Source organism: Odocoileus virginianus, chromosome 19 (assembly GCF_023699985.2).
Source record: "Odocoileus virginianus isolate 20LAN1187 ecotype Illinois chromosome 19, Ovbor_1.2, whole genome shotgun sequence".
In the NCBI taxonomy this organism is placed as follows: domain Eukaryota; kingdom Metazoa; phylum Chordata; class Mammalia; order Artiodactyla; family Cervidae; genus Odocoileus; species Odocoileus virginianus.
This window is the reverse complement of record NC_069692.1, coordinates 52,077,779-52,105,748: the sequence shown is the minus strand read 5'-3', so window position 1 is coordinate 52,105,748 and position 27,970 is coordinate 52,077,779. Positions and strand designations below refer to the sequence as shown.

Below are 27,970 nucleotides of genomic sequence, written 5' to 3'. Positions count from 1 at the left end.
ACAGAGCCCTGGGAGCCCAGGTCATGGATGTGCGGTGTCTGAAGATGAACGAACTTAACAAGGAGCTGCAGCACCGCAGCCCAGACACTCGCTGCATCAAGGCCGAGCTTGCTGAGCGGCTGCAGGCAGCACTGAAGGCCGAGGACCCCGACGACGGGCGGGAGCTCGAGGCCGTTGACGAACCGGGTGACCCGGCAAAGCAACGAGATGTCATGGACAATATTACCATGCAGAACCACTTCTATGAGATGCAGGCCGTAAAGCCAGAGAATGAGTCTGGCAACGAGAGGAGACTGCTGGAAATGGCCTATCGCCCAGAAGTACAGACAGAGATGAAGCAAGAAGCACCCACCAGCTTCTTCTCACCCGAAGCATCATCTCAACACAAACTAGACAGACAACAACCCCAGCGTCACAAGAGGCCTTATGAGAAAAACTGGGAACCGGGGTACTTTGAGCACTGCGAGGATAGGAGGGGGCATCTCCTCAGCTTCTGGCTAAAGATGGTGAAGATGACTTTCATCCATTGAGACGACACCCTGGTGGCCACTGACATCTATAACTGCAACCTCCACTTCAAGGTGGTCCGAGGCCAGAGTAGCGGCTATTCGCCCACAGCTGAAGGTTTTGCATACATGCGGTCAGGAGCCCATACCAGCTATGTGGTCAGAGGGGCCGTGTGCTTTGAGATGAAGATGCATAAAGAAAGTTCTGTGACGCACCTTCCGTCTGTGGAGCCAGACCCACACGTGTTCCACATTGGTTGGTCTCTGGACTCTCGCAGCACTCAGCTAGGTGGAGCACCTTTCTCCTGTGGTTACGGAGGCACTCAGAAGAAATTCACCAATAGCCTCTTTGAGAGATCTGGAGACCAGTTGCAGAGAAAGATGTAACCGGCTGCTTTGCGGACTTTGAATGTGGAAACGACGTGGAACTTTCCTTCACTAAAACTGGGAAGTGGATAGGCACTGCCTTCCGAATCCAGAAGAAAGCCTTAGGGGGTCAGGACCTCCACCCTCACGTCCTGGTGAAGAACTGTGCGGTGCCAGCGGGCCAAGCCCTACTGTTCCGTCCTGCCAGGCTTCACCTTCATCCGGCACCTTTCCCCAAGTGAGCACAACGCGGGCACCGTCGGACCAAAGAGCAAGGTGGAGTGTGAGATTCTGATGCTGGCGGGCCTGTTGGCCACCGGCAAAACCACATGGGCCATCAAACGCGCAGCCTGCAGCCCCTTCGAGAAGCTCAACCTTCTGGGTGGCAGCACCATCGTGGATGAGACGCAGGTAACGGGCCTAGGCCTCAGCGGAACCACACGGGCCACTGCGCCGTCCTGATGCTCCCGGCCACCACCCAACGCCCGACTGCCTGGTCCAGATCACTGTCCGCAAGAAGCTCAGCTATAGCCTAGATCAGACGAATGCTTATGGATCAACCTGGAGATGAAAAATGAGACCATGTGAAGGCTTCCAGCGGAAAGCTATTGGAATTTGTCCTACTGAGCAGGACCTGAAAGACAGAACAATAAAGCAGACTGCAGAAGAAGGGACGGATGTCCGGGATCACACGCTGTTAGAAATGAAAGCCGGCTTTCTCCTTGCCTGATGCTGGGGACCTCCTGGAGGAGGTGCTGTTCACTGAGCCGCGGAGAGAGGCCGCAGACAGGCTGGTGAGGCAGCCGAGTGGGGAAGGCCGTGGGGCGGGACCACCGCCGAGGGGAGCGCTGACCACCGAGGCGGGGTGGCTCCTGGGGCCGCGGTGGTGGCGGCGGTTCCCAGCGCTGTGACAACCGAGGTCCTGGGAGGGGGCAACCGAGGAGGCTTCCAGAGCTGAAGAGGAGGCTGCAGTGCAGGAGGCAATTACCCAGGAGATTTCAACCGTGGTGGAGGTGGTGGCTACAACCACAGCCGCCGGGGTAACAACCGGGGGGCAACAGCAACTCCAACAACTGAGGCAGCTACAGCCGGGCTCCCCAGCAACAGCCTCCCCCACAGAAGCCTCAACCGCCACCCACCTACGGCCCTGCTCCAAACCCTCCACAGGCCAGCTGCAACACCCCCTGCTCCAGCGCCAATACCAGCACCCCTCTGGTCAGCAGCTACAGCCCTCCACTGCCGAGTTACAGCCAACCACCTCCCTACAACCGGGGAGGGTGCAGCCAGAGTTACACAGCCCCACCTCCTGACCTCCACCACCACCTGCCTGTAACTATGCGAGCTGCAGGGCTGCAATCCAGCCCCTTGCACCCCGTACCACCCCCCGCGGCACAGCCCTACCCTCAGCGTGACTGCAACCAGGGTCAACAGTACAACCAGCAGTGGAACCAGGACTATCAGAACCAGGGCTGGCGGCCCCCGTACCAGGGAACTGTGACTGTGGAGCTACTCCAGGAACACACGAGGGGCACAGGCACACAGCGGCCGGCGAGTCCTGACGGCCCCTGCCGGCTTCCTCTACCAGTGCCCGCCCGGACCCTCCTCGTCCACTCCCACCGGGTCCCGAGGTGCTGGGGCAGGGTACCCCAGGGCGGCCTCTGCTCTGTGGGGCTCTTCCCCCCACACAGGGCTGCGCATTTCCTCTGGATTCAAACAGGCAGCGGTGACCTTTTATTTTCTGTTTGTCACCCTCCCCTTCTCCTCTTCCTCCTCCCCCCTTCCTCCTTCTGGACTAAAGATCTGTGTCCCCCTCCTTGGTCCTACAGTGAGACTACAGGGCTGGGGGTGGGGTGGGGGGTGCTTCCTGTCTTCTCCTGCCAGCCCTGCAAGGGTACTTCATCTTCCCAGACTCCAGACTCTCATGCAATTGGTTGTAAATTCTTCCAGGAACTGTTTTACTCTCTACTTTTCAGGATTAAAAAAAAAAAAGGATCAAAAACTTTAAAAAACACACATGCAAATTTTATAAAGCAAAATGTAGAGGGAAGAATCAGTGACAATTTTTTTAAAATTATGCTTATTTTTTTCAATTTTTAGAATTTGCCCATTTTTCTGTGGGTCAGCTGTTGACATTTCATTAGGATAACCATTTCTTTGCTAAGTTCAGGTGACAGAGGAAGACCCACACCCTCAAAACACACACAAAAGAAAACCACAGTATCATCTTTAACCTAACGTTCTATACAATGCCTCAGATTCTCCTAACCTTGCACACAAGCTTCTGTGTTGAGTTAAATTGTACCTGCTTTCTTTTTTTCTTTTTTTTTTTTTCATTTATTTTTATTAGTTAGAGACTAATTACTTTACAATATTGTAGTGGGTTTTGTCATACATTGACATGAATCAGTCATGTAGTTACATGTATTCCCCATCTTGATCCCCCCTCCCACCTCCCTATCCACCCCATGCCTCTGGGTCTTCCCAGTGCACCAGGCCCGAGCACTTGTCTCATGCATCCAATCTGGGCTGGTGATCTGTTTCACTATAGATAATATACATGTTTCAATGCTGTTCTCTCAAAACATCCCACCCTCGCCTTCTCCTACAGAGTCCAAAAGTCTGTTCTGTACATCTGTTTCTCCTTTTCTATTTTGCATATAGGGTTATCATTACCATCTTTCTAAATTCCATATATATGCATTAGTATGCTGTAATGTTCTTTATCTTTCTGACTTACTTCACTCTGTATAATGGGTTCCAGTTTCATCCATCTCATTAGAACTGACTCAAGTGAATTCTTTTTAATGGCTGAGTAATATTCCATGGTGTATATGTACCACAGCTTCCTTATCCATTCGTCTGCTGATGGGCATCTAGGTTGCTTCCATGTCCTGGCTATTATAAACAGTGCTGCGATGAACATTGGGGTGCACGTGTCTCTTTCAGATCTGGCTTCCTCGGTGTCTGTGCCCAGAAGTGGGATTGCTGGGTCATATGGCAGTTCTATTTCCAGCTTTTTAAGGAATCTCCACACTGTTTTCCATAGCGGCTGTACTAGTTTCCATTCCCACCAACAGTGTAAGAGGGTTCCCTTTTCTCCACACCCTCTCCAGCATTTATTGCTTGTAGACTTTTGGATAGCAGCCATCCTGACTGGTGTGTTATGGTACCTCATTGTGGTTTTGATTTGCATTTCTCTGATAATGAGTGATGTTGAGCATCTTTTCATATGTTTGTTAGCCATCTGTATGTCTTCCTTGGAGAAATGTCTGTTTAGTTCTTTGGCACATTTTTTGATTGGATCGTTTATTTTTCTGGAATTGAGCTGCAGGAGTTGCTTGTATATTTTTGAGATTAGTCCTTTGTCTGTTGCTTCATTTGCTATTATTTTCTCCCAATCTGAGGGCTGTCTTTTCACTTTGCTTATAGTTTCCTTTGTTGTGCATAAGCTTTTAAGTTTCATTAGGTCCCATTTGTTTATTTTTGCTTTTATTTCCAATATTCTGGGAAGTGGGTCATAGAGGATCCTGCTGTGATTCATGTCAGAGAGTGTTTTGCCTATGTTCTCCTCTAGGAGTTTTATAGTTTCTGTTCTTACATTTAGATCTTTAATGCATTTTGAGTTTATTTTTGTGTATGGTGTTAGAAAGTGTTCTAGTTTCATTCATTTACAAGTGGTTGACCAGTTTTCCCAGCACCACTTGTTAAAGAGGTTTTCTTTTTTCCATTGTATATCCTTGCCTCCTTTGTCGAAGATAAGGTGTCCATAGATTCAGGCTCTGCCCCAAGGACTGCATCCCCTACCACACTGCAAACAGACCTCCAGTTTCTAACCAAAGACTTCCTGAGATTCTGGATGGGCAACACCTGCCGGGAGGGTCGCGGCTAGACACAGGGCGCATGCACCCAACTGGCGCGGGCAGAAACTGAGGCTGGGACCGCAGAGGGGAGAAGGCGCACCGAACCCAGGGAGAGTGCGCCCGTCAAGCTCCTGGCTGCCTGAGCTGCTCGGGCTGGGGAAGGCACAAAACGCAGGCGCAGCTAAGTCCTCACTTTTGTGGAACACCCGAGAGCTGGAACCGCACGCAGTGCAGGGCACGCTCCATATAGAGCAGCTGGGAGCCTGAGCAGAGTAGAGGGGAAAGCAGCGCCCGTCCCTCCCCGCAGTGTGATGAAACTAGCAACCTGAACAAGAGACCACCTCTGCCCGCCTGCGTCAGGGTGGAAATTAGGCACTGAAGAGACCCGCAAACAGAAGCCAAATAAACAAAGGGGACCGCTTCAGAAGGGACCAGTGCAACAGATTAAAATCCCTGTAGATAACACCGACTATACTGGAAGGGGCCTATAGATATCGAGAAGTGTAAGCTGGAATGGGGAGCTATCTGAAACTGAACCGAACGCACACTGGCCACAACACTCCAGAGAAATTCCTAGATATATTTTTACTTTTTTTTTTTAATTAAAAAAATTTTTTTTGTTTTCTTTTCTTTTTTATTTTTTCTCCTTTATTTTCTTTTAAAATTCCCTCTTACTCCCCCATTATTCCTTAACTTTCATTTTCATAGATTTTTATGATTTTTTTAATTAGTAAATTTTTTTTTCTCTTTCTTTTTACTTTTCTTTTTTCTTCTTTTTTTTTTCTTTTTCTCTTATTTCCTTTTAAAGTCCCCTATTACTCCTCTACTACTCCTTAATTTTCATTTTCATTTCACTATAACCTTGCAAAAAAAAAAGAGAAGCCCTATTTTTAAACCGAACTTCATATATATTTCTAAAATTTTTTGTGTTTTTGTTTTTGTTTTTAATATTGTATTTTTAAGAGTCTAACCTCTACTCTAGATTTTTAATCTTTGTTTTTCAGTATGTGATATAAATTTTGGACATTTAAGAATCCAATATTCAGTTGCCATTTTTATTCAGGAGTGTGTTGATTACTCTCTCCCACTTTTGACTCTCTGTTTTCTACCTCAGAACATCTCTATTTCCTCCTTTCCCCTTCTCTTCCCAATCTAATTCTGTGAATCTTTGTGGGTGTCTGGGCTATGGAGAACACTTTGGGAACAGATAACTGTGTAGATCTGTCTCTCTCCTCTTGAGTCCCCCTTTCTCTCCTCCTGCTCACCTCTATCTCCTTCCTCCCTCTCCTATTCTTAATGTAATTCTGTGAACCTCTCTGGTTGTCCCTCATGGTTTAGAATCTTTTCACCATTAACCTAGAAGTTTTATTATCAGTGCTGTATAGTTGGAGAAGTCTTGAGACTACTGGAAGAATAAAACTGAGATCCAGAGGCAGGAGACTTAAGCCCAAAACCTGAGAACACCAGAAAACTCCTGACTATATGGAACATTATGTACCTGCTTTTTGCATTTGGAGAGAGTGTGGCTATGCAACTTGAAACCTTTAAAAACAAAGGAGAGACATTACTTTGCCAACAAAGGCCCATCTAGTCAAAGCTATGGTGAAATTAAAAGATGCTTACTCCTTGGAAGAAGAACTGTGATCAACCTAGATAGCATATTAAAAAACAGAGACATTATTTTACCAACAAAGGTCCGTCAATTCAAAGCTATGGTTTTTCCAATAGTTATGTGTGGATGTGAGAGTTGGACTATAAAGAAAGCTGAGCACCAAAGAATTGATGCTTTTGATCTGTAGTGTTGGAGAAGACTCTTTAGAGTCCCTTGGACTGCAAGGAGTTCCAATCAGTCCATCCTAAAGGAAACCAGTCCTTAATATTCATTGGAAAGACTGATGCTTCAGCTGAGAAACTCCAATGCTTTGGCCACCTGATCCCAAGAGCTGACTCATTTGAGAAGTCCCTGATGTTGGGAAAGGCTGAAGGACAGAGGAGAAGGGGATGGCAGAGGATAAGATAGTTGGATGGCATCACTGGCTCTAAGAACATGAATTTGATCAGGTTCTGGGAGTTGGTGATGGACAGGGAAGTCTGGCGTTCTGCAGTCCATGGGGTTGCAAAAAGTTGGCCACTACTGAGAGACTGAATTGACTGGTATATACACACATGTATGTATATGTATATATACACCATCTTTCAGAATGATGCTTGTTAGTCTATGTGACCATATATATATGTGTATATACTCCATATGAGTGTGTGTGTATATATATATATATATACACACACACATATACACACACATGCATGCATTATGGGCTTATTTGTATTCCCCTTATTAAATTCTCACATTGAAGTAATAACTCTCAGTATCAGAATGTAACTCTATGTGAAGGTAGAGTCTTTAATATGGTAGTTAAGTTAGAATGAATTTCTTAGTGCATGCATACTAATTTTCTTCAGTCATATCTACCTGTTTGAGACTCTGTGGACTGTAACTCGCCAGGCTCCTCAGTCCATGAGATTCTCTAGGCAAGAATACTGGAGTGGCTTTCCATGCCTTCCTCCAGGGCATCTTTCCAACCCAGGGGTTAAACTTCCATCTCTTACATGTCTTATGTCTCAGACATTGGCAGGTGGTTTTCTTTGTTTGCTTGTTTGTTTGTTTTGTTTTGCTTTTTAACCAGGCACCACCTGGGAAACCCCAGAGTTTGTTAGAGTGGGTCTCAATCCAATATGAATGATCCTCTTATAAGACAAGGAGATTAGGACCCAGAAACCCTTATACAGGAAGGACCTTGAGGGAACCAAAAGACAATATATAAACCTAGAGATGAGACATCAGGAGGAAGTATCCCTGATAATAACTTTATCTCTGATTTTGAGTCTCCTGTATCATGAGAAAATAATTTGTTCAAACCACCCAGTCAGTGGTATATTTTTGCAGCAGCCCTAGCAAACTAGTGTGTGTGTGTGTGTGTGTGTGTGTGTGTGTGTGTGTGTGTGTATTATCAACATTTCCCTCAAAATGGTACGTTTGTTACCATTGATAAACTAGGTTGGCACATCACAGTCACCCAGTGTTTACATTAATGTTCATTTTCTACATTCTATGGATTTGGACAAATGTGAAATAAGATGTGTATTACTATGTATCATTCAGAGCATATTCATAATTTAAAAAATCTTCTGTGTTGTGCCTATTTATCATTCTCTTCAACCCCAACTCCTGACAACCACTGGTCTTTTCACTGACTCCATAGTTCACCTTTTATAGAATGTTTTATATTTTTCTGTTTGACTTCTTTCACTTAGTAAGTGGATTTAACTTTTCACACCCTGATGGCTCATTTGCTTTTAGCTCTGAATGCTATTCCATCATCTGGATGTAAAAATGTTTGTTTACCCATTCATCTGCTTTTCCTGTGTGTACTGCATGCTTAGTCACTCAGTTGTGTCCAGCTCTTTGTGACTCCATGGACTGTAGCTCGCCAAGCTTCTCTGTCCATGGAGTTTCTTCAGGAAAGGATACTGGAGTGGTTTGCCATGCCCTCCTCCAGGGCATCTTCCCAACCCAGGGATTGAACCCAGGTCTCCCACATTGCAGGTGGATTCTTTGCCATCTGAGTCACCAGGGAAGCCCTATTATAAATATCCATGTGCAAGTTTGTGTGTAAACCCAAGTCTCCAACTCCTTTGAGTAAATAGGGAAAAGCATGATAGCTGGATTATATGTTAGTAGTACGTTCAGTTTTGTAAGAAATCATAAAACTATCTCCCACAGTGGCCATACCATCTTGTATTCCCACCAGCAATGAATTAGAGTTTCTACTGTTGAGAGTTTCTGAAAGAGAGTTCATCCTTGCCAGCATTTGGTGTTGTTAATGTTCTAGATATTGGCCATTCTGATGTGTGTAATGATGTCTTTTTATTGCTTTAATTTGCATTTCATGATGACACATGACACAGTACATTTTTATTACCTTATTTGCCATCTGTATTTATTGCTTTGGTAAAGTATCTGTTAAGGTCTTTGGCCTATTTTTTAATCGTGTTGCCTTTCTTTTTGTTGTTTAGCTTTAAAAGTTCTTTTTTATATTTTAGATAACAGACTTTTAGCAGACTTATCTTTTGCAAATATTTTCTCCCATTCTGTGGCTTATCTTCTTAATTCTCTTGACATTGTTTTTCCCAGAGCAGAATTTTTTATTTTGATGAAGTTTAGCTTATCAGTGTTTTTTTCATGTATCATTCCTTTCATGTTACATGAAAAAATGTCACCACAAAATGAAGGGTGATCTGAGTTTTCTCCTGTTATATTCCAGGAGTTTTATAGTTTTGTGTTTTACTCCTAGGTCTATGACTTAGTTTCAGCAAATATTTTAGAATATTTTATTCAGCAAATATTTTAGAAGTAGCAGATATTTATATATAAATATATTTATAATTTTACATGTGGATATCTAGTTGTTACAGCACCACCTGTTGAAAAGGTTCCATTTATTGTGTTTACCTCTTCATCAAAACTCAGTTGATTATATTTATGTAGATCTTTCTCTGTAGTGATCTATTTGTCTATTCTTTCATCAGTACCACAGTGTCTCAGTTACTACAACTTTATAGGAAGTCTTGAGATTGGGTAGTGTCAGGCCTACAACTTTGTTTTTCTCCTTTAATACTGTGTTGGCTATTATGTTTTTCTCTGTAAATATTAGAATCAGTTTGCTGATACCACTATAATATTTTTTTAATGAGATATGCAGGCAAACCTCATTTTATTGTGTTTCACTTTACTATACTCCACATACATTGTGCTACTTACAAATTGAAGATTTGTGGCAACCATGAATCAAGCAACTAGTAGGGGCCCCTTTGCAGCAGCATTTGCTCACTTCATGTTTCTGCAACACTATTTGTTAATTCTTAAAATATTTGATATTTTTCATTATTCTTATATTTATTATAGTGGTCTGTGATTAATGAACTTGACCTTGACCTTGTTATTATAATTGCTTGGGGTGTGGTGGTGTCAAGAACTATGCCCATATAAGATGATGGAAATTAATAGGTAATTATTGTGTGTGTCCTGACTGATATACCAACTGACCATTCCCCCTCTGCCTCACTCTCCTTGGGCCCCTTTATTCCCTGAAACACAACAGTACTAACATCAGGCCAATTAATAACCCTAGAATAGCCTGTAAGTGTCAAGTGAAAGAAGAGTTACACATCTCTCATTTTAAATCAAACTATATAAATGATTAAGCTTAGCAAAGAAGGCATGTTCAAAACTGAGAAAAGCCAAAAGTGAGGCCTCTTTCACCAGTTGGCCAAGTTGTTAGTGCAAAGGAACCGTTCTTAGAGAAAATTAAATGTGCTACTCCAGGGAGCATATAAACAATATGAGTAAAGGAACTTGATTACAAATAGAAATTTTTAGTGTTCTGTTGCATGTATGCATGCTCAGTCATGCCCTATTCTTTGCAATTGCACTGGCTATACCCCTCCTTCCTGGCCCCTCTGTCCATGAGATGTTTCTAGCAAGAATACTTGAGTGGGTTTTCCCATCCAAGTACTAACCAGGCCCGACCCTGCTTAGCTTCCGAGATCAGACGAGATCGGGCGCGTTCAGGGTGGTATGGCCGTAGACTTGAGTGGGTTTTCATTTCCTCTTCCAGAAGATTTTCCCAACCTAGTGATTGAACTCATATCTCCTGCATTGCAGGCCAGTTCTTTACTGTTGAGTTGCCAGGGAAACCCTTAGTTGTCTGGATAGAAGATCAAATCAAACACTACATTCCCTTAAGTGAATCCAGAGCAGAGTCCTAATGCTTTCTAATTCTTTGAAGTCTGAGAGAGGTGAGTAAGCTACAAAAGAAAGGCTTGAAGCCAGCAGAGCTTGGTTTGTGATGTATAAGGAGAGAAGTCTTCTATATAACATAAAAGCACAAATTGAAGCAGTAAGTGCCAACAGAGAAGCTTCAGCAAGTTATCCAGAAGATCGAGCCAAGATAATTAATGAAGATGGCTACACTGAATAACAGAATTTCACGTGGAAGAAACAGCCTTCTATTAGAAAATGATGCCACCTAGAGCTTTCATAATTAGCAAGGAGAAGTCAATGCCTGGCTGTAGAGCTTCAAAAAATAAGCTGACTCTATCATAAGGGACTAATGCAGCTGAGAACTTAGGTTGAAGCCAATTATTTTTCATCAGTCCAAAACTCCTACAGTCTTTAAAGATTATGCTAATTCTATTCTGACTGTGCTCTATATATGGAAAAACAAAGTCTAGATGACAGCACAGCACACCTATTTACAATACAGTTTACTGAGTATTTTAAGCCTGCTCTTGAAAATACTTCTCAGGGGAAAAAAACAAACAAACAAAATAATACCTTCTAAAATATTTCTATTCATAGACAATAAATCTGGTCACCTAATAATTCTGATGGAGATGTACAATGAAATTAATTTTAGTTTCATGTCGTCTAACACAACAACCATTCTGCAGCCCATGGATCAAGTAGTAAGTTTGATTTCCAAGTCTTATGATTTAATAACTATATTTTTGTAAGGATATAGCTACTGTAAACATGATTTCTTCCATGGATATGGGCAAGGTCAATTGGAAAACTTCTGGAAAGGACTCATCATTCTAAGTCTATTAAAAACATTCATAATTGATGGGTTGAGGTCACATTATCAACATCTGCAGGAATTTGGAAAAACTTGATTCCAACTCTCATGGATGACTTTAAGAAATTCATGTTTTGGTGGAAGGAGTAACTTCAGATATGGTGCAAATAGCAGGAGAATCAGAATTAGGAGTGGAGCATGAAGATACAACTGCACTGCTGCAATCTCATGGTAAACCTTAAGCAAATGAGGAATTGTTTTTTTATGAATGAGCATAAAAACAGGCTTCTTTATATGGAATCTACACCTGATAAAGATGATTTGAAGACTGTTGAAAAGACAACAAAGGATTTAGGATACAACATAAAACATCGCTGAAAAAATTGAGAAGATTAACTTCAATTTTGAAGGAAGTTCTGATGTGAGTAAAATGCTATCAAACAGAATTGCATGCTACATGGAAGTCACTCATGAAAAGAAGAGTAAATTAGTACAGACAGTTTACTACTGTCTTTAAGAAATAGACAAGGAGAACAAGATGGTGGTGGAGGGAGAATAAGATGGTGGAGGAGTAGGTGGACGTGGAGTATCTCTCTCTCCAAGGATACATCAGAAATACACCTTCAGACACAGAAGTAAAGCAGAACACCAACTGAGAGTGGACAGGAGTACCTGCCCAGTAGAAAAGAATGTATAGAATCACACAAAACTCGGCCAGCATCAGCAGCTAATAGAGAGACTGGCCCATCAAATGCCTGATGCACTGAACTACAGAGTAGGTCCCCACCCAGGGTGCCCCTTTATGTGCCTGCTGTGCCTAACAACAGGGAAGGACCCTAGGCAAGGGAGCCTTTTAAGTGCCTGAATGGGCAGGGCTTCAGAGAAAGACTGGCCAAGGAGGCCTTTTGATTGCCAACTAAAAGAGACTCCAATAAAGACTCATAGGGCCATAACGTCTGCTTCAGAGGAAGTCAGGTTCCCTGGACACTTGGCACCACAAGGGTCCCTGCAGGCCAAGCAGCTGTGCCACCTTCACACTCAACTCTCACTGGAGCAGAGCTGCCACAGGGGAGAAAAAGTCTTGCATCTATGTGTGAAGGGTCGCTTTGGTCATTTCTGACTCTTTGTGACCCTGTGGACAGTGGCCTGCCAAGCTTCTCTGTTGGGGGGATCTCCAGGCAAGAATACTGGAGAGTATTGGCCTATGGTGCTTGCCTTACCCTTCTAGAGCACTGTATTTCCCGCTGCCTTAGCAGCCAACCTCACTGAGTACCTGGTGCTGCCAGAACCCCTGTGACTCAAGCAGCTACATCACCTCTACACCTGGCCCTTGCTGGGGCAAACCCAAGCCCTCCAGGGCAGCCTCAGGAGGAAGCCCCAGTGGATGGCCGACATACAGAGACGGCAATGAAACCACAATTGCAACACAGGGGCAGTGTGGCTAAGGAAGAAGACCCAAAACCTCCCCACTGGCTATACAAGCTGCAGATTAAACTAAGCAGGCTCTGTGTCTATGGAATATATAAAAGGCTATTGAGAGCTCCCACAAAAGAAAATGCACTATTCCTAATAGCTGTGGACATTAGAGGCAAGAACACTGAGGAGGAGGACCAGATTAGAATCTGAGCTGCCCCCACAGCAGGTCCAGAGATCAGCACAATATTGAAGGGCATCCTAGAGATGTAAGTTGGACTATGACTTCCAGCAAGGGAAAGGACTCTAACAGCAGTGACTCAAAAACAAAAACAAAAACAAAACAAAAACATTTATTGTCTTATTTTTTTACTTGTTCTGTAGATTCTTTTGGATGTTTTCTCCCCCCTGCACCCCCCAGCCCCTGCTCTGTTGTGGTCATTGATTTCATTGACACTAAGAAATCCAACTAAGTTTTGAGTTTTTTTTCTTTTTCTCTTTCTCAGTCACATTTTTTATTTTTGTCATAAATGTCTGCCTCCACATTGGGCTTTTGCAGTTCTGTGGAGTTTTCTTTTTTTAAAAAATCTATTACTATTTTTTCTACATTTATTCCTTAATTTTCATTTCCTACTGTTCTTTTCCCCTTGCAGTTAACCTTTAGTGTATATAAATCTTCTTTATCTAATTCTATTTGCCTTTGTGTGTCTATACTTTCTTTACTTTCTCTCTTTTCCTCTCAACATATTTGCTAGTTTTATTTTCACTGCTTTAATCCCAAATTGTCACCTTGCTTTAGTTTTGTTTTCCAGTTTGTGCTTTAATTAGTTTTGTTCTGGAAGATATAATTTTTTGTTTCCTTTGTTCACTGAATCAATCTATTTTATTTATTTTTGTTGGACAGTTTTGATTTAGCTTTTGGGTGTATATGTATATGTGTATATTCTCTAACAGAAGCAGAAGATATTAATAAGAGGAGGCAAGAATACACAGAAGAACTGTAAAAAAATGATCTTCATGACCCAGATAATCACAATGGTGTGATCACTCACTTAGAGCCAGACATCCTAGAATGCGAAGTCAACTGGGCCTTAGAAAACCACTATGAAAAAATTTAGTGGAGGTGAAGGAATTCCAGTTGAGCTAAATTCAAATCCTGAAAGATGAGGCTGTGAAAGTGCTGCACTCAATATGCCAACAAATTTGGAAAACTCAGCAGTGGCCACAGGACTGAAAAATGTCTGTTTTCATTCCAATCCCAAAGAAAGGCAATCCCAAAGAATGCACAAACTACCGTACAATTGCACTCATCTCACATGCTAGTAAAGTAATGCTCAAAATTCTCCAAATCAGACTTCAGAAATATGTGAACCGAGAACTTCCAGATGTTCAAGGTGGTTTTCTAAAAGGCAGAGGAACCAGAGATCAAATTGCCAATATCCACTGGATCATCGAAAAAGCAAGAGAGTTCCAGAAAAACATATATTTCTGCTTTATTGACCATGCCAAAGCCTTCGACTACATGGATCACAATAAACTGTGGAAAATTCTAAATGAGATGGGAATACAAGACCACCTGACCTGCCTCTTGAGAGACCTGTATGCAGGTCAGGAAGCAACAGTTAGAACTGGACATGGAACAACGTACTGTTCCTTTTCCTACAAATAGGAAAAGGAGTATGTCAAGGCTGTATATTGCCACCCTGCCTTTTTAACTTATATGCAGAGTACATCATGAGAAATGCTGGGCTGGAAGAAGCACAAGCTGGATTTAAGGTTACTGGGAGAAATATCAATAACCTCGGATATGCAGATGACACCACCCATATGCAGAAAGTGAAGAGGAACTAAAAAGCCTCTTGATGAAAGTGAAAGAGGAGAGTGGAAAAGTTGGCTTAAAGCTCAACATTGAGAAAACTAAGATCATGGCATCTGGTCCCATCATCTAATGGGAAATAGATGGGGAGACAGTGGAAACAGTGTCGGGCTTTCTTTTTTTGGGGCTCCAAAATCACTGCAGATGGTGACTGCAGCCATGAAATTAAAAGACGTTTACTGATTTGAAGGAAAGTTATGACCAACCTAGATAGAATATTAAAAAAAAAAGAGACATTACCTTGCCAGCAAAGTTCCGTCTAGTCAAGGCTATGGTTTTTCCAGTGGTCATGTATAAATGTGAGAGATGGAATGTGAAGAAAGCTGAGCACTGAAAAATTGATGCTTTTGAACTGTGGTGTTGGAGAAGACCGTTGAGAGTCCCTTGTACTGCAAGGAGATCCAACCAGTCCATCCTGAAGGAGATAAGCCCTGAGTGTTCTTTGGAAGGACTGATGCTGAAGCTGAAACTCCAGTACTTTGGTCACCTCATGCAAAGTGTTGACTCACTGGAAAATACCATGATACTGGGAGGGATTGGGGGCAGGAGGAGAAGGGGACGACAAAGGATGAGATGGCTGGATGGCATCACCGACTCGATGGGCATGAGTTTGAGTAAACTCCAGGAGTTGGTGATGGACAGGGAGGACTGGCATACTGCAATTCATGGGGTCACAAAGAGTCAGACACAACTGAGTGACTGAACTAAATTGAACTGAACTGATATTCCCTCACACTTTCTATTGTTGTTGTAAACCTCTGCATCAATGTGGGCTTTTGCAGTTCTGTGGAGTTTTCTCCCCCCCCCCTTCCTTTTTCTTCTTCCATTTTTTTTCTTTACTCTTTTATATAATTTTAAGTTTTAATTTTTTTAACCTATAATATCTTTTCTCCATTTATTAATTTGTTTGCCTGTCCTACTGTACCTTTTCCCTGCAGTTAATCTTTAATGTATATAAATCTTCATCAACCTCTATTTATTGATTTTTTTTTTCTTTCACGAACCTTTATTTAACTTTGCATATCTATTGTTTCTTTTCTTTCTTCCCTTTTCTCTCAACATATTTGGTAATTTTATTTTCATTACTCTATTCCCCACTTGGCACCTTGCTTTAGTTTTGTTTTCCAGTTTGTGCTTAAGTTAGTTTTGTTCTTAACTTGTAAATATAATTTTTTATTTCCTTTGCTTGCCAGGTCAGTAGACCGTACTGTATTTTTGTTAGATTGTTTTCACTTTGCTCTGGGTGCATGCGTATATGTGCATATTCCATTATTTTATTTATTATTGGTCTGATTTTGTGACTCCATTTGTCTGGTTTCATCTTTGTTTTCCCATTTTTCGATATTTGTTTTAATCTCACTTAATGCCATAACAAACCACTTGTGGAATCTTAGTCCCTGAGTAGAGATCAAGCCCTGAGCCTTTGAACTGGGAGCACTGACTCTAAGACCCTAGACTACCAGAGAACTAACCCTAGGGACTATCAAATAGTGAGAACTTGAAAAAAGGAAACCACCTAAATATAAAACCTGACATCTGATGTCTCCCTGTGCAGGAGGCCTCATCTAAACAACAAACAAAATTACTAACCAGATCATCAGCAGACAGGATCACCACCTCACTCAGCCTTGCCCATCAGAGGAAACACAAACAAACAAAACTGAGCATAAATATCATCTTATAGGAAGCTCACACAAACCACTGGACTGATCTTAGGAGGGCAGAAACCAAAAGGAAGGAAGAATTCAGCCTTCATTAAGGAAATAATTCAGCTTTCCTTGAAGCCTTGGGAAAGGATACCTTAAACACAATAACTTTAAAAAAAAATGAAAAGGAAGAGAAATACTGCAGAAATGAAGGAACAAACTAGAAACAAAGATGTCCAAATAAATGAAGAGGAAGTAGGAAAACTACCTGAAAAATAATTCAGAATAATGACAGTAAAGATGATTAAAAACCTTGAAAACGAAATGGAGAATATGCAAGAATCAACTAAGACCTAGAAAAATTAAAGAATAAACTTACAAAGAAAAACAACACAATTATTAAAATTAAAAACACTCTAGAAAGAATCAATAGCTGAATATCTGAAGCAGAAGAACGAATCAGTGTGCTGGAAGATAAAATGGTGGAAATAACTGCTGAAGAGCAGAATAAAGTAAAAAGAATGAAAAAAGCTGAAAACAGTCTCAGGGACCTCTGGGACAATATCAAATGCACCAACATTCGAATAATAGGGGTCCCAGAAGAAGAAGAGAAAAAGTAAGTATATGAGAAAATTTTTGATGAGATTACGGTTGAAACTATCCCCAACATGGAAAAGGAAATAGTCAATCAAGTCCAAGAAGGACAAAGAATACCATACTGTATAAACTACAGAGAAACATGCCAGGACAAATACTAATCAAGCTAATAAAGACTTGACACAAAGAAAGAATATTAAAAGCAGCAAGGGAGAAGCAACATGTAACATAGATGGGAAACCCCATATACTTAACAGATGATATTTCAGCAGAAACGTTGCAGGCCAGAAGGAAATGGCAAGATATATTTAAAGTACTGAAAGGGAAAATTCTACAATCAAGATTACTGTAGGCAAAGATCTCATTCAAAATTGATGGAGTAATAAAAAGATTTTCAGACAAACAAAAGTTAAAAGAATTCAGTACCACCAAACCAGCTTTACAACAAATGTTAAAGGGACTTATACAGTCAGGAAATACAACAGAAGAAAAAAGATCTACAAAATCAACTCCAAACAATTAAGAAAATGGCAATAGGGACATATTTATCAATAATTGCTTTAAAAGTAAATGGATTAAATGCTCCAACCAAAAGACACAGCCAAAAGATTGGCTGAATGGATACAAAAACAAGACCCATATATATATATGCTCTCTACAAGGAACCCACTTCAGACCTCAAAACACATAGACTGAAAATGAGAGGATGGAAAGATACATTCCATGCAAATGGGAAGCAAAAGAAAGCTGGAGTATTAATCCTCATATCAGACAAAATAGACCTTAAAAATAAAGATTTCAAGAGATAAGGAAAGACATTACATAATTATCAAGGGATAATCCAAGAGGAAGAGACAACAATTATAATTATGTAGGCACCCAACATACAAACACCTCAGTACATAAGACAACACTAACAGATATAAAAGGAGAAATTGACAGTAATAAAATAATAGTAGGATACTTTAACACCCCACTCACACCAATGGACAAATCATCAAAACAGAAAATGAATAAGGAAGCACAAGTCTTAAATGATACATTAGATGAAATGGATCTCATTGATGTCTTCACAGCCTTCCATCCAAATGCAGAATACACCTTCTTCTCAAGTGCACTTGGAACATTCTCCAGGATAGACCACATGTTGGATCACAAATAGAATCTAAGTAAATTTAAGAAATTTGAAATCATATCAAGAATCTTCTCCTACCTCAATGCTATGAGACTAGATATCAATTACAAGAAAAAGGTGTAAGATACAAACAAGTAGAGATTAAACAACATGTTTCTAAATAACCAACAGGTTACTGAAGAAATCAAAAGGGAAATTAAAAAAATTTCTAGAAACAAATGACAATGAAAATACAACAATCAAAACCTATCAGATTCAGCAAAAGCAGCTTTAAGAGAGAAGTTTATAGCAATACAATCCTACCTCAAGAAACAAGAAAAACATTGAATAGAAGACTCATCTTTACATCTAAAACAGTTAGAAAAAGGAGAACAACAACAACAAAAACCCCACAAAATTAGTAGAAGGAAATAAATCATAAAGATTTGAACAGAAATAATGAAAAAGAAATGAAAAAAAAATAGTAAAGATTAGTAATACTAAAAGCTGATTCTTTGAGAAGACAAAAAAAAAAAAAAAAAATTGACAAACCTTTAGCCAGACTCATCAAGAAAAATGAGAAGAATCAAATGAACAAAATTAGAAATGAAAAAGGAGAGGTTAAATCAGACAATGCAGAAATACAAAGGATTATAAGAGACTATGATGAACAACTATATGGCAACAAAATAGAAAACTTGGAAGAAACAAACACATTCTTAGAAAAGTTATCAAAGACTGAACCAGGAAGAAATAGAAACTATGAACAACCTAACTACAAGCACTGAAATTGAAGCTGTGATCAAAAATCTCCCAAAAAACAGAAGCCCAGGACCAGATGGCTTCACAGGAGAATTCTATCAAACATTTAGAGAAGAGATAATGCATATCCTTCTAAAACTCTTTCAAAAAATTGCAGAGGAAGGAACACTTCTAAATTCATTCTACGAGGCCACCATTACTCTGATACCAAAACCAGACAAAGACAACACTCAAAAAGAAAACTACAAGCCAATATCACTGATGAACATTGATTCAGAAATCCTCAACTAAATTTTAACAAGCAGAATTCAACAAAACATCAAAAAGCTCTTACACCATGATAAGCTGGGTTTATTCCAGGGGTGCAAAGATTCTTCAATATATGGAAAACAATCAACATGATACACCATATTGACAAATTGAAAGATGAAAACCATATGATCATCTCAATAGAAGCAGAAAAAGCCTTTGAAAAAACTCCGCACCAACTTATGGTTAAAATTCTTCAAAAAGCAGGCATAGAAGGAACATACTTCAACATAGTAAAGGCCATATATGGTAAGCCTACAGCAAAAATTATTCTCACTGGTGAAAAACTGAAAGAATTTCCCTAAGACCAGAAACAAGACAAAGGCATCCACTTTCACCACTATTTTTCAACATAGTTCTGGAAGTCCTAGCTATAGCAATCAGAGAAGAAAAAAATAAATAAATAAAAAGAATCCAGATCAGAAAAGATGAAGTAAACCTCTCATTGTTTTCAGATGACAAGATACTGTACATAGAAAACCCTAAAGATAGTATCAGAAAATTGTTAGAGCTAATCAGTGAATTTTGCAAAGTTGCAGGATACAAAATCAATGCACAGAAATCACTTTCTATAGAGTAACAATTAAAAATCAGAAAGAGAAATTAAGGAATCAATCCCATTCACCATTGCAACAAAAATAACTAAATATCTGGGAATAAACTTACTGAAGAAGATAAAAGAACTATACACAGGAAATTATAAGACACTAATGAAAGAAATCAAAGAAAACATAAACCAAAGATGGAGAGATATTACATGTTCTTGGATAATGAGAGGGTAACAGGCAGGAAGGCCAGGGGTCTCCAAATGGAGGAAATAGGCTGCAAGTGCCAGACATTTTTATCTCTCTTAAGCAGCAGGAGGAAACAAACCAGCGATATTTTTTCTTCTCTATACAAATTTAAAAGGAGGTTTCTCTTAAAATGCTGTGTTGCCATGACACCTGGTTTCACCTGAAGCTAACTACTCTCAAACCTTGAGTTAACCAATACATTTCTTTTTCTTATGGAAATGTTGTCTTAAGCTATGTTAATGTACCCCAGACTCTATCTTCAAGTTGGTTCCGCCAAACTGCCTAACCTACTTACTCAGATATTGTTCCCTAATCTATGTAAATGAAACTATTTGTTGGTAATCTGCCCTTCTACAAGATTCAAGTCAATTGTTTTATGGCCAAGGATGAATTATCTGGTGCCATTCTAAATTCTAAGACATTCCTTTCTTTTCATTAACAGACTCAGAGTGACTATATAACTTAAAGAAGAGGAAGTGGGTACTCTTTCTGCCCCCTTCTGATGCCTATGTCAGAAGCTTTCTCTATCTCCTTTATACTTTAACAAAACTTTATTACACAAAAGCTCTGAGTGATTCAGCTTCGTCTTTGGCCCCAGATTGAATTTGTCTACTCTGGAGGCCAAGAATCCCGGTGTCTTATCGTTCAGCAACAACCTTTCAGTAGCAAGTAATAATGCTGTGAAAATGATTATACTACCAAATGCAATCTACAGATTTAATGCAATCCCTATTGAATTACCATTTTACACAGAACTAGAACAAAAAATTTCCCAATTCATATGGAAACACAAAAAACCCTGAATAGCTAAAGCAGTCTTGAGAAAGAAGGATGGAGCTGGAGGAATCAACCTTCCTGTCTTCAGATTATACTACAAAGCTACAATCATCAAGACAGTATGGTGCTGGCACAAAAACAGAAATATAAACAAATGGAATGAGATAGAAAGCCCAGAAATATACCCATGAACCTATGGGTACCTAATTTTTGAAAAAGGAGGCAAGAATATACAATGGGGCAAAGACAGCCTGTTTAATAAATGCTGGGAAAACTGGACAGCTGCATGTAAAAGAATAAATTTAGAACACTTCCTAACACCATACACAAAGATAAGCTCAAAATGGATTAAAGACCTAAATGTAAGACCAGAAACTATAAAACTCTTAGAGGAAAACCTAGGCTGAACACTCGATGACATAAGTCAAAGCAAGATCCTCCATGACTCACCTTCTAGAGTAATAGAAACAAAACCAAAACTAAACAAGTGGGGCCTGATTAAATTAAAAAGCTTTTGCACAGCAAAGGAAACTATAAGCAAGGTGAAAAAACAACCCTCAGAATGGGAGAAAAGAATAGCACATAAAATGAGTGAAAAAGGATTAATTTCCAAAATATTCAAGCACCTCACACAACTCAACACCAGAAAAAACAAGCAACCCAATCAAAAAATGGGGAAAAAATAAACCCTAAACATACATTTATCCAAAGAAGACACACAGATGCCTAACAAATGCATGAAAAGATGCTCAACATTACTCAATATTAGAGAAATGAACACAAATTTTGACAATGAATACTTTTTTTTTTTTTTTTTGACAGTGAATACTTTTATCTCCAGGATGTGGAGAAAGGGGAATCCTCTTGCACTGTTGGTGGGAATGTAAATTGATACAGTCACTATGGAAGATGATATGGAGATTCCTTAAAAAACTAGGAATATGGTGGTTTGACCACCATATGACCCAGCAATCCCACTCCTAGGCATATACACTGAGGAAACCAAAATTGCAAAAGACACATGTATCCAACTGCTCATCACAGCACTATTTAATTGCAGGACTGTTTACAATAGGTAGAATACAGAAGCAACCTAGATGTTCATTGACAGATGAGTGGATAAAGAAATTGTGGTACATATACACAATGGAATATTACTCAGTCATAAAAAAGAACACATAAAAGTCAATTCTAATGAGGTCCATGAACCTAAAGCCTATTGGGGTGAAGTAAGTCAGAAAGAGAAAGATAAGTACCATATTCTATACATATGGAATCTAGAAAAGTGGTATTGAAGAATTTATTTACAGGGCAACAGTGGAGAAACAGACAGAGAATAGACTTATGGACATGGGAAAAGGGGAGGAGAAGGTGAGATGTACGGAAAAAGTAATGTGGAAGCTTACATTATTGTAAGTAAAATAGACAGCCAACAGGAATTTGCTGTATGGCTCAGGAAACTCAAACAGGGGCTCTCTATCAACCTAGAGGGGTCAGATGGGGAAGGGAGCTGGGAGGGGGTTTCAAAAGGGAGGAGATATATGTATACCTATGGCTGATTCATGTTGAGGTTTGACAGAAAACAAGAGAATTCTGTAAAGCAATTATCCTTCAATTAAAAAAAAAATCAGTAACCTCAGATATGCAGATGACACCACCCTTATGGCAGAAAGTGAAGAAGAACTAAAGAGCCTCTTGATGAAGGTGAAAGAGGAGCATGAAAAACTTGGCTTAAAACTCAACTTTCAAAAAACTAAGATCATGGCATCTGGTCCCATCACTTCATGACGAATTGATGGGGAAACAATGGAAACAGTGACAGACGGTATTTTCTTGGGCTTCAAAATCACTGCAAATGGTTACTGCAGCCATGAAATTAAAAGACGCTTGCTACTCGGAAGAAAAGTTATGGCCAACCTAGACAACATATTAGAAAGCAGAGACATTTCTTTGCCAGCAAAGGTCTGTCTTATCAAAGCTATGGTTTTTCCAGTAGTTACGTATGGATGTGAGAGTTGAACTGTAAAGAAAACTGTGTGCTGAAGAATTGATGCTTTTGAAACTTGATGTTGGAGAAAACTCTTGAGAGTCCATTTTACAACAAAGAGATCCAAGCAATCCATCGTAAAGGAGATCAGTCCTGAATATTCATTGGAAGGACTGATGCTGAACCTGAAACTCCAATACTTTGGCCACTTAAGGCGTAGGAATTGAGTCGTAGAAAATACCCTGATGTTGGGAAAGATTGAAGGCGGGAGGAGAAGGGGATGACAGAGGATGACATGGTTGGATGGCAGCACTGACTATATGGACATGGGTGTGAGTAAACTCCAGAAGTTGTTGATGGACAGGAAGCCTGGTGTGCTACAGTCCATGGGGTCGCAAACAGTCAGACAGGACTAAGAAACTGAACTGACTGAAGATACACTAAGTAAATTCCATGTCTTTATCTCACAATTCTAAAATCAAAAAAAGCAAAAGGGTGTCTCTGTTCTTTAGGGGATTTCTCCTACCATCTACCACTTTTTCTCTTTTTCATTTAAAATGACAGCAACCCTTTTTACTCTCAAAAAGGACTTTACATGCTGAACTGATACTTTTCAATTATCCCTTAAGTAGCCATTCTTCTTATCTTTTTTACTGGAGTATAATTGAAATATAATATCATATTAGCTTCAGGCATATAGCATAATGATTCAATGTCTACATACATTCCCAAATGACCACTACAGTAAGTCTAGCTATCGTCCATCACCATACAAAATTATGACAATACTATTGATTTGATCCCTGCAGTGTACATTTTATCCCAAGACTTGTTCACTTTATTGATGGTAAATTATATCTCTCAATTACCATATGAATTTTGTCCACTGCCCCAATCCACTCCCCATTCAAGCAGCAGTCCGTTTGCTATCTATTAGTCTAGTGTTGCTTTATTTATTTGTTTCATATTTTAGATTTCATATACAAATGAATTAACAAAATATTTTTCCTTCTCTTTCAGACTTATTTCACTTAGCAAAATGACCTCAAGTTCCACTCATGTTATCACAAATGGCAAAATTTCATTCGTTTTTTAATGGCTGAGGATTATCCCATTGTATACACATACACAACTTCTTTATACACTCATGTAATCAGAGACATACAGGTTGCTTTTCTCCTGGGCTACTGAAACCTGTTGAAATGAACACAGAGGTGCATATATTTTAATAAGTGCTTTTCTTGGATTAAAACAAAGTGATGCTGGATTATATGGTTCCATTTTTATTTTTTGGGAAAAATCCACACTAGTTTCCACAATGACTGCACCAATATACAAGTCCTTCAATAGTGAATGAAGGTTACCTTTTTTCTGTAGCCTTGCCAGATTTGGTATTTAACTTTTTGATAATAGCCATTCTGATATGTGTAAGGTAATATCTCAGAGGTTTTGACTTGTAACTACTTAATGATTAATGATGAGCTTATTTTCAGTGCTCTTAGTGATATTCCTATTTGTCATCTTTATGTCTTCTTAGGTGGGATGTCTATTCATGTCATCTGCCTACTTTCTAATTGGATTTTTTTAAATATTGAGCTATGTGGTATATATTTTGTAGTATTATACTCTTACTGGATAGATGCTTTGCAAATATTTTCTCCCATTCAGTAGGCTGAATCAAATCAGATGATGGTTTCCTTCAGTGTGCAGAAATTTTGAGTGTGATATAATCATGCTTCTTATTTTTCCTTTTATTTTCCTTGCTTGTGGAGTCAAATTCATTTAAAAAAAATACCACTAAGAATGATGTCAAGGAGATCACTCTCTGTATTTTATTACAGTATTTTTATAGTATAAAGTGCACAACAGTTTGCTTTTCTCTTATGTCTTTGATTTTATAAAGTAAATATAAAAATAAAACAATGTATAAAGTAAAATATCTTAGATTATTTTCATTATAGGTTGCTACAAGATATTGAATATTGTTCTCTATGTTATACAGTAAACATTCATTGCTTATCTATTTTATGTATAGTGCTTTCTATCTCTTATTTCCATATTCTAATCTTTTCTTCCTTCCCTCTCTCTCCCATCTGGTAACCATAAGTTTGTTGTCTATTTATTGTCTATGTCTGTGAGTCTGTTACATAAATAGATTCATTTATACTTTATTCTTTAATCCTTTACTGTAGATTAATTGCCCATGTATGTCTGGGGTTTCTATTCTGTCCCACTGATCTGTGTATCTGTTTTTGTGCCAGTATTATGCCGTTTTGATCACTATAGCTTTGAAGTCTAGTTTTAAACCAAAGCGTGTGAAAGCTTCAACTTTATTCTTCTTTCTCAAGATTGTTTTGGCTATTCAAGGTCTTCTGTGCTTCCATAGAAATTGTGGACTATTTGTTTTGATTCCATGGAAATTTCCAAAGGTATATTGAGATGAATTGCCCTGAATCTATATAGTTTTTGTTATTATGGACGTTTTAACAATACTAATTATGCCAATCATGAGCACATTATCTCCTTTTAGTTATTTGTGTAGTCCTCTTTTTTTTATTGTTGTCTTATAGTTTTCAGATAACAGATTTTTCATTTGCTTCATTTTAAATTGTTTTCCTAGATTTTTTTCTTTTCTTTTCAATTCAATTATGAATGAGATTCTTTTCTTAATTGTTTTCTGATAGCTAATTATTCTATAAAAACATAACAGATTTCTCTGTATTATTTCTGCATCCTGAAACATATTAAATTTTTATCCTGAAATATTTATTTATTAGTTCTTTCAGTCTTTATGATTGAAATTTTAGGGTTTTCTATGTATAGTATCATTTCAACTGCAAAATTGTGACTATCTTCTTTTCTTTTTTTTCCTTTTCCAGTTGGGATGACTTTTATTTATTTTTCTTGTCTGATTGCTATGGGTAACACTTCCAATACTAGGCTGAATAACTATGGTGGCAGTAAGCAATCTTGTCTTTTTCTTTATCTTAGAGGAAATGATGTTTTCAGATTTTCACCCTTGGGTATGATGTTGGCTATAGATTTATCTGTATTCTGTATCAAGGTGGTGGAGTAGAAGGACGTGTGCTCATCTTCTCCTGTAAGAACTCCAAAATTACAACTTGCTGCTGAACACCAATTGACAGGAGAATATTGGATCTCACCAAAATAAGATACTCCATGTTCAAGGGTAAAGGAGAAGCCACAACAAGATGGTAGGAGGAGGAAAGTCACATTTAGAATCATACCCCATACCGACCAGAGATGATTGGAGGACTCAAACAAAACCTTGTGCACACCAGGACCCAGAGACACCACTGAGACTGAGAGAGACCTGCTGTTGAGTGTTTGAGTGTCTCCTGTGAAGGTACAGGTCAGCAGTGGTCTGCTGCAAGGATAGGGGCTCTGGGTGCAGCAGACCTGGGTCACACGGCATGTAGCATAAGCCTTCTTGGTGGAGGTCACTATTAACACAATTGTAGAGCCACCAAGCAGACGACCCACAAACTGCAGAATAATTATTCCAAATAAATTCTCACATTGTTAAAAAAAAATGTTCTAGGACCCACAACAGATTTCTGAACCTGAGGATCTGATAAAGAGACTGAGGAACCCCAGGGAATTTGACTTTGGAGGCCAGTGGGATTTGATTATTGAACTTGCACAGGACTGTGAAAACAGACCCTTGGAGGGCACAAACAAAACCTTGTGTGCACACCAGGACCCAGGAGAAAGGAGCAGTGACCCCACAAGAAACTAATCCAGATTTGCCTGTGAGTGTCCAGGAGTCTCCAGTGGAGGCTTGGGTCAGCAGTAGCCTGATGCAGGATCAGAGGCACTGAGTGTGGCAGTGCGTGCATGACACCATTTGAAGGACGTCACCGCTATCTTCATCACTTCCACCATAGTTTGGCCTCAGGTCAAATAACAGGGAGAGAACACAGTCTCACCTATCAACAGAAAATTGGATTAAAGATTTACTGAGCATGCCCGCCCTCCCATCAGAACAACACCCGGCTTCCCCCACAGTCAGTCTCTCCCATCAGGAAGCTTCCCAAGCCTCTTATCTTTATCCTTCAGAGGCCAGATGGAATGAAAACCACAATCAGAGAAAACTAATCAAATTGATCACATGGACCACAGACCTGTATAACTCAATGAAACTACAAGCCATGCTCCAAAGGGCCACCTAAGACGGATGGGTCATGGTGGAGAGTTCTGATAAAATGTGGTCCACTGGAGAAGGGAATGGCAAACCACCTCATTATTCTTGCCTTGAGAATAACATGAACAGTATGAAAAGGAGAAAATATATGACACTGAAAGATGAATTCCCCAGGTGAGTGGGGGCCCAATATGCTACTGGAGATCAATGGAGAAATAACACGAGAAAGAATTAAGAGACAAAGCCAAAGCGAAAACAATGCCCAGTTGTGTTTGTGACTGGTGGTGGAAGTAAAGTCTGATACTGTAAAGAACAACAATAAAGCATAGGAACATGGAATGTTAGGTCTATGAATCAAGGTAAATTGGAAGTGATCAAACAGCAGATGGCAAGAGTGAACAATGAAATTTTAGGAATCAGTGAACTAAAATCAACTGAAATGGGTGAATTTAATTTAGATGACCATTATATCTACTATTGTGGGCAAGAATCCCTTGGAAGAAATGGAGTAGCTATCATACTCAACAGAAGAGTCTGAAATGCAGTACTTGGATGCAGTCTCAAAAACAACAGAATAATCTGTTCGTTTCAAAGGCAAACCATTCACTATCACAGTAATCCAAGTCTATGTCTCAACCAGTAATGCTGAAGAAGCTGGTGTTGAATGGCTATATGAAGACCTACAAGAACTTTTAGAACCAACACCCAAAAAACAAGTCCTTTTATTATAGGGGACTGGAATACAAAAGTAAGAAGTCAAGAGATACCTAGAGTAACAGGCAAATTTGGTCTTAAATTACAAGATGAAACAGCACAAAGGTTAAGAGTTTTTCCAAGAGAAAACACTGATCAGAGCAAACTCCCTCTTTCAGAAACCCAAGAGATGACCCTATATATGATCACCAGATGGTCAATACCGAAATCAGATTGCTTATATTCTTTGTAGTCAAAGATGGAAAAGCTCTATGCAGTCAGCAAACACAAAACTGGGAGTTGAATGTGGCCCAGATCATGAACTCCTTAATTGCAAAATTCAGACTTATATGGAAGAAAGTAGAGAAAACCACCGGACCATTCAGTTATGACCTAAATCGAATCCCTTATGATCTTATGATAATACATTGGAAGTGACAAAAATATTCAAGGGATTAGATCTGTTA

At 39.6% G+C, this 27,970-nt stretch overlaps 1 pseudogene; it reads left to right on the top strand.

Annotated features, from left to right (window-relative positions):
• The first annotated feature begins 23 nt into the window (after window positions 1-23).
• Window positions 24-12,815, top strand: LOC110129885 (heterogeneous nuclear ribonucleoprotein U-like protein 1 pseudogene; annotated as a pseudogene).
• Window positions 12,816-27,970: the final 15,155 nt, after the last annotated feature.